We start from the raw sequence: 8,077 nt of genomic DNA, 5'->3' as shown, positions 1-8,077 counted from the left end.
TTTCCGCCACCGACCACCGGCGCTGCTCAAAAAGACACGTCGTCACAGGTTGCAGGTTCAAGTGTGCATCTCCTGTTTTAGGGACACTCACAAAGGAATGCCGGACTTCCACGCCTGAAGGGAACTTGTCACAAGGCCACTTACCCTTAATCAACACCTCCGCTGGACCGTAGAGTCTTAGACAAGATCTTCATTCGGTTTTAGCTATTTTATCACAGGAAACCATTTAGGAGTGTTGTTTGGTGTCTTGTTTAGCGTAAGATAACTTTGCTTTAACGTGACCGATATCCCAACAAGCTGGGACTGAAAAGTAGAAAAGTACCTATTGGATATTTTGGAATCCTTTCTCACGAAAACCTTAGCACATGCGTACCAAATTGATGTTCATTGCAGGCGGTGTAAAAGGGGATTGTGATACTACCCCCAAAAATGTAACATTTAATGAAAATCCAATCGCAGTCAATGTCCCTAAAGCCTTACAAGGTTTATCCTGACTTGATTGGTCCTGGGCCTGAGTTGCTCTGGACTTTGATGCAGCCCTCACAGGAAGTCCAAGTACCCCCTTAATTAGCTGTATGTGTTCAAGCTTGCCCGAGGGCAGCAGGCGGTGCGTGGACAAGAGGGGGACCCACAGCGCGAGCTTTGAGGGGCGAAGCTGATTGTCAGTCTGGCTCCAGCTAAAGGTAACCTCAGGCTGCTCCCACGCTCACTGCTTATAATAAATCCAAGGAGGCGCAACTGCTGGTGACGCCTCTGGTGGACGCGGGAGGCTCTCAAAGACAATTTATTTGTTGAAGTTGATTAAGCAAGGGCAATTGCTTTCAAGATGGATCATGTATAGATTTCTACAAGAATAAGCCTTATCCTGGTCCCAGTCTTGACTTGGTCTCAATCCTTCAAAGTTTTCGTGGCGATTCAGCCTCAATCCTTCAAACTCTTGGTCTTGACTCAATCTCAACCCTAGATGGCCTTGGTCGAAGTTTAAACCTCTCAAAGTCTTGGTCTTGACTTTGTGTCAACCTGCCCTGGACTAATTCTTAACTAGGTTTCAACCCTTTTAAGCAGGCTTCCCCAATCCTGGTCCTCGAGGGCCGGAGTCCTGCAGGTTTGAAATTTCGGTACCTTAACACGCTGGTTCTCAACCCCGGTCCTCGGGTACCCCTTTCCAGCCTGTTTTCCATGTCTCCATCAGCCAACACAGCTGAGGATCGCTATCAGGCTTCATACAGCGCTTACTGATTAGCTGATCGTTTGAAACACCTGTGTTGGCTGTGGGAGACAAGGGGTACTCGAGGACCCCTATCCAGCCTGTTTTCCATCTCTCCATCAGCCAACACAGCTGAGGATTGTTATCAGGCTTCATGCAGCGCTTGCTGATTAGCTGATCGTTTGAAACACCTGTGTTGGCTGTGGGAGACAAGGGGTACTCGAGGACCCCTATCCAGCCTGTTTTCCATGTCTCCATCAGCCAACACAGCTGAGGATTGTTATCAGGCTTCATGCAGCGCTTGCTGATTAGCTGATCATTTGAAACCGCTGTGTTGGCTGTGGGAGACAAGGGGTACTCGAGGACCCCTATCCAGCCTGTTTTCCATGTCTCCATCAGCCAACACAGCTGAGGATTGTTATCAGGCTTCATGCAGCGCTTGCTGATTAGCTGATCGTTTGAAACACCTGTGTTGGCTGTGGGAGACAAGGGGTACTCGAGGACCCCTATCCAGCCTGTTTTCCATGTCTCCATCAGCCAACACAGCTGAGGATCGCTATCGGGCTTCATGCAGAGCCTGCTGATTAGCTGATCGTTTGAAACACCTGTGTTGGCTGTGGCAGACATGGAAAACAGGCTGGATAGGGGTACTCAAGGACCGCAGTAGAGAACCACTGCCCTAACACACCTGATTCCTATAATAAGCTCATCAGCAAGGTCTGCAGAAGCCTTATGACGATTCAATTCAATTCATTCATTACAATCAGGTGCGTTGGAGGATGGAAACATCTAAAACCTGCAGGACTCCGGCCCCTGAGGACCAGGATTGGAGAAGCATGCTATAAAGTCTTGGTTTTGACTCCTGCCTTGGACTGGGTCTTGATTCAGTCACTCTCATCTCATCATCTCGTCTTTGTCTTGGCTCAACTCTTCAAAGTTTGGGTCTTGGGTCGGTCTTCCTACCTTGGTCGTAGTCTTGAAAACCCTTCAAAGTCTGAGTCTTGTTTCGGTCCCACTTTGAACAACAATTGTTATTTTTGGTCCCCAAGATGATCTGTTGGTGGCAGTCAGAGACGTTGGCAACCCACAGCAGTAAGACAATAGACAAAACGTTTCTCTGTGAAATGTCCACTGCTGGATTTCACAAAGTCCACTTGGAAAACAAGCATTTTGACTGGAATTTTGAAGGATTTTTCAGAAGGAGATCTTATCTGAAAGGCAGAAAAATTTTGCTTTGTCAGCCTCAGCGGGGAAGCACGGATTGATTAACCTCTGTGGGCTGTTGCGTAAAAGAAAGTAAGTCAAAAGTGAAGAGCAAAGTTGCGTCTGCAGTCACAACAAGGCCTCGTCTGAACGCGTCTCTGACCTCAGTCTCGACTCAAACAACACAAAAAGAAACAACAATTGATTGAAGCTAAAAAAAAAAGAAAAAAAAGAAGCTTTGTTGAGTTTCTCTACGTCATCTGAGAAGGACGCGTGGGCCCGAGGGACAAAGGGGCTACTCATGAGGCTCGGCGCTAAAACGACAGCGGCTCAGTGAGATGTGACTTTTCAAAAACATCCCGGAAAACAACAGCACTTACTGTCGGATGTGATTTCAATTCCACTTCAAACAGCAATTTTACTGGACTTAACCAAAAATGATCACTTATTACTTACAAACCTTCAAAACTCAAAATAAAATAAGACACAAATGACTTGGTCACAACATATCAACCTTTGTTTTGTTTTTAATTAGGTCTAAACCTTCCCTGGTCTGGGTTTTAATTTGATCTTGACACTTGAAAATCTTAAGTCTTGACTGTCTCAAACCTTTAAAGTCATGGTCTCGACTGCGTCAACCTGCATTGGTCTTAGTCCTAACCCATTATAGTCTTGGTCTGGACTATGTCTCAACCTGGTCACAACCTACCAACCTATGTTGGTATCAATAAACCTTCCCTGGTCTCGGTTTTAATTTGATGTCGACACTTCAAAATCTTAGTCTTGACTGTTTCAAACCTTTAAAGTCATAGTCTCGATTCTGCTTCATCCTGCATTGATCTGTGTCTTTTATCTGTCTTAATCGATTATAGTCTTGGTCTTGACTTGGTCTTAACCTTTTCAAGTCTGACTTTGCTCAATTTTGAAGCTAGTGAACATGAGTAAAAAGTTTTGAAATTTGGCGCTTGGTCTCAACTCAGTCTCAACCCATGAAAGCCTCGTCAAACCAGCCTTGATGTTGGTCTTAGTCTCACCTCGCCAAAGTCTTAGTCTCAAATTACTCCGTCCCACCCCTACCTCGGTCTTAGTCTCGACTCTTGTCTTATTGAAATCTTCAGGGAGATCATACAATGCCTTCAGAAAATAAGTGTTTGCATTTCCTTAAAATTGAATAAAATACTGTAACGATAACAGAAATATCGTGATATCGCGACATTAAAACTGCCACAATATATCGTCGCCGTCGTGTCGTGATATTAAAAGTAGCACGTCTGTTTAAAAAGTCACGTTGATTTACATTTGTGCAGTTCTAGCACCCTCTGGTGGCTAGTTTTTTTTGTGCAGTTTAATTTAATTTTCACAAGGCATGTTTTGGCCCTTCTATTATTATTACTTATTAAGTGTTATTAGAGATTTTAGGTTGTTAATATGCATTGCTGTAATGTACAAAAGCACAATATTGTTTTTTCAGTATGAGCTCCTTTTTTTTTTTTTTTTTACAATATTGTGACTTTTTTGGTATCGCCAACCTCCCCCCAATATCGTGATAATTATCGTATCGTGATATTGTATCGTGATATTTGGATATCGTTACATCCCTAGAAATGAATGGCAATTGTATCGTTACAATTTGCACATAAAAGTCGGCGCTTGGTCTCAACTCAGTCTCAACCCATGAAAGCCTTGTCAAACCAGCCTCTTAGTCTCACCTCGCCAAAGTCTTAGTCTCAAGTCACTCCGTCCCACCCTACCTCGGTCTTAGTCTCGACTCTGTCTTATTGAAATCTTCAGGGAGATCATAAAATGGCTTCAGAAAATAAGTGTTTGCATACTGAAGCAGCACAGACTCATTTACACATTTCACCGAAAAGAACACTCTGACTCGGAGGGAGTTCATACGGAATTCAAGGATTCTCTGGTTGGAACTATTCCCAACTGAGTAACATGAACATAAATCATCCAAAATGGCCACACGCGCAGTCAGTGAGCGGGTGCAAATGAAGCCGCGCAACCACTCGCCCGGCATGGAGCTCAAAGATGTGCGGCTTCAAAATGATACGTAATGATATGATTTACTTTCGTGACATATCTGCTCAGTTGGGAATCAAATAAGAGTCCAACATTTCGAATGATACTTTTCTATTGGCAAAGATAGTAAAGTGGTACTAATTCTCAGACCTACTTGAGCAGGTTTTCGAGGATACACGGGGAACAATGGCCAAAACAAACATACATGCTAACGTTAGCTTAGCTGTGTCTGAGCTCTGGAGGTTGCATCATTCGACTCCATTTTGCTGCACCACCCTTAGATAAGTATTGGGTCATTAAGACGATGAGTAAACAAAAGGGGCTTTTAAATTGCCATTAGATTCCACAGTCTCCACTTTGCTGCATAGCTCCGTTTTTCTTGTCGGGGTTTCCGTTTGGATAAGTACGGGGTAATTAGTAAGATGAGAGGGCAGCAAAGTCCTGGATTTAGCAGGCGGTGTAAAAGCTGTGAACGTCGCCAATCGGCCCGAGTAGTATCAGGTGTTGCCGGCATTGCACACACACAGGTGCCGTCCAGATTTTTTTTTTTTTTACTACCCCCAAAGGTGGATCATTTGCTAGACAACTTCAGATAAAAGATGGAACACGCTCTTTTTTTTTTCTTTTTTTTTTTCCTGGAGAGCTCAGTATTGTTCATTTGGTAATTTTACCGATTTGACATGTCATCATCATTGCTCTCCTTTTTTATTTTTTATTTTTATTTTTGTATGTGGGTGATTACGTGTATGTACTACCTCCAACGGTGGATCATTTGCGAGACAACTTCAGATAAAAGATGGAACACGCTTTTTTTTTTTTTTTTTCCTGGAGAGCTCAGTATTGTTCATTCGGTAATTTTACCGATTTGACATGTCATCATCATTGCTCTCCTTTTTTATTTTTATTTTTGTATGTGGGTGGTTATGTGTATGTACTACCTCCAACGGTGGATCATTTCAGATAAAAGATGGAAGACGTTCTGGCTTCAGCAGGAAACGATTTGCAGGAGACGTGAGCGTCAGGTGTTAATCTTCGCACCCGTGTCCCGGCCGTCATTACGGCACATGCATCAGAAATGAGCGCAGGGACTTTGAAGGCGCTTCCTGTCCGCTCCCGCCGCTCTTATCTTCCTTCCTTGAAGCTCTTCTGCCGCTTTCCAACCCTCTCTTATGTTCTGCTTGACGGCGGATCCTGCTGACACAGCTGTTGAGCAAAGCGCGTGGGTGTGCGTTATTTGTCCAAGAGGCTAAAGAGGCAGAGAAAGCCCCGTTTGATGGGGGTCACTTTCCAGAGCGGCGACGTCATTGCCGGGCCACTTGATGTTTGTTATCTACGCTGGTTTTTAGGTCAACTGTTCTCAATCCAATGCAGTACTTTTCCATTCATTCGCAAGAAGACTTCATGTAAATATGAGAATCGGGTTATTGGAGAGAGAGAGAGAGAAAAAAAAAGTTTTGCAACCGTATATTTAAGAAAGTGAAGCAAGGGTTGTATTCTGATTCATGTTCGATTTCCACATACAATTCCTCTTTTTATTGAGTCATCGCAAAATTTTGCTACAGTGTGAATTGAGTACAATTCATAGCAAGAGGCAGATTTGTTCATTTTTCTTCAGTTATTAATTCCCCCCCCAAAAAAAAATCATGTATAGTCAAATATAATCTATTTGTTCCAGATGTTTTGTTTTTTGCATCATTTTTTAAAATTAATTAGTTAACTCATTCACTGACATTGACGACTATAGACATCAAAAATCATTTGAACAATTTCTATTAGTTTAACAATTTTTCCCACTTTTGTTAACAAGAGTATGAAAACCTAGTGTTTTTTTTATATTGTATTAGAACAGATATAAAAATTTGTGATTAATTGTGAGTTAACTAGTGAAGTCATGCGATTAATTACGATTTAAAATAGTACTCGTCTGACGCCCCTAATTTTTAATAATCTTTAAAAAAAAAACAAAAAAAACCTGATTATTTAAAAAAGAAAAGAAAGAAAGAAATCAGGCGATTACAACTTGTAATCGTAATTATTCGCATGACTTCACTAGTTAACTCACGATTAATCACAAATTTTATATCTGTTCTAAATGTAAAAAATTTTTTTTTCTAGGTTTTCATACTTTTGTTAACAAAAATGGAAAAAACTAAACTAATAGAATTAGTCATGTAACACCATAAAATAAGTAAGTAGAGTACTACGGTCTTTAACACATTTGCTCCCAAAAACATATAAATCTGTTCTATTTTAAATATTACCATGCTCCCAAAGACATAGTTATGCATATTTTATGTTGTTGTTTTTTTAATGCTAGAGCATACGGAAGACTTTGAACTGAAAAGAATTGTTGAAGCAATTGTAGTTATTACAAAAACGGCCAGCAGGTGGCAGCAGAGTAGAAGAGATCAACTCGGGCCATGTTGAAAAAAACCGCTCTTTTCCCCAGTGTTTTAAACAGATTTGTAAATAATGATGAAACTTAGCTATATTCTAATGCTAATTGCTTCAAAATGGAAACAGATAAAAATATAACTTTTTTTCTGATGAAAGAAGAGACTCGAATCTTTCTTTTGCTAGGCTCCATGTTTTTTTTTATAGCAATAGAACACAATATTCTATGGGCCTTGTAAAATCAGTCAAAATCCAATAAAACAGCCGTGAGCGAAGGGGGTTGCTTCAGTGAAAATGGCTGCGAGTGAATGAGTTAAATACCCGTTAATTACATCAATGAATGTTGTTGACATTTTAACATTGTTGGTTGTCAAATAACAACTTCAAGAGTTACACTTAGAACTATCATTGGTAGTCAAGAAAAATAATAATTTTGGAAATGTTCCAGAGGTTGAGCCTTAGCCATCATAAAACTGCGAGGATATTACTTTGCTTTTAAACGCCTTCACTTGTGCCTGAAAGCGGTCATCTCAGGGCCCTCGCTGTAAAATTCCACACGCATTGTCAACAAGCGGAGGATTAAGGTGCCAAGTCGGTAAATAAAGCCTGATTTGTGTGCGTTCTGGTTTGTGTCACTCACTCAAAACAGGGCCAGGCCCCTCCATTTCCTGTTTATAGCGTCTTCATTGTTAACATTCGGTCCCTGGAGACCTTGCAAGAGAGTTGAGCTGATAAAAGTGGCGGTTAAGAATAACAAACAGATTTTTGGGCCACAGATAGCGTGTTAGCGCTGATTATCTAATCTTGTGCTAATCTGTAAACGCGTTGCGAGTCGCCTACTGGAAGTTTTTTAGATTTGTCTGGTTTTAAGAGGGTTGCACTTGGTAACTTCACTTTTACTCTCACTGTAGTGGGTGATTGACAGCGGGGGGGGGTGTTGTCTGGGTTTAAGGGTAATCACAACAATTGGACATAAAAATTCAAACTGATGATAATTTTAGCGTTGAAGATCTCTATTACGAGTTTGTCTGTGAACCCTAAAATGGCAGCGCTAAGCCAAAATGGCGGACTTCCTGTTTTTTGGGGGGGCCATAGATTCTTGAGTCTTTTCCGTGGGTCTACTCATGATAGACGTTTCTACCAAGTTAAATTTTTCTCTGTGAAAATGGCCTTGAAGAATTTGAATTCTTAGAATTTATGGAAAATAATCTTCTCGTCTAACCCCCCACCACCTCACCTCGATTT

This window comes from Vanacampus margaritifer, chromosome 9 (assembly GCF_051991255.1).
Source record: "Vanacampus margaritifer isolate UIUO_Vmar chromosome 9, RoL_Vmar_1.0, whole genome shotgun sequence".
In the NCBI taxonomy this organism is placed as follows: domain Eukaryota; kingdom Metazoa; phylum Chordata; class Actinopteri; order Syngnathiformes; family Syngnathidae; genus Vanacampus; species Vanacampus margaritifer.
Note: the sequence above shows the minus strand (reverse complement) of the source record.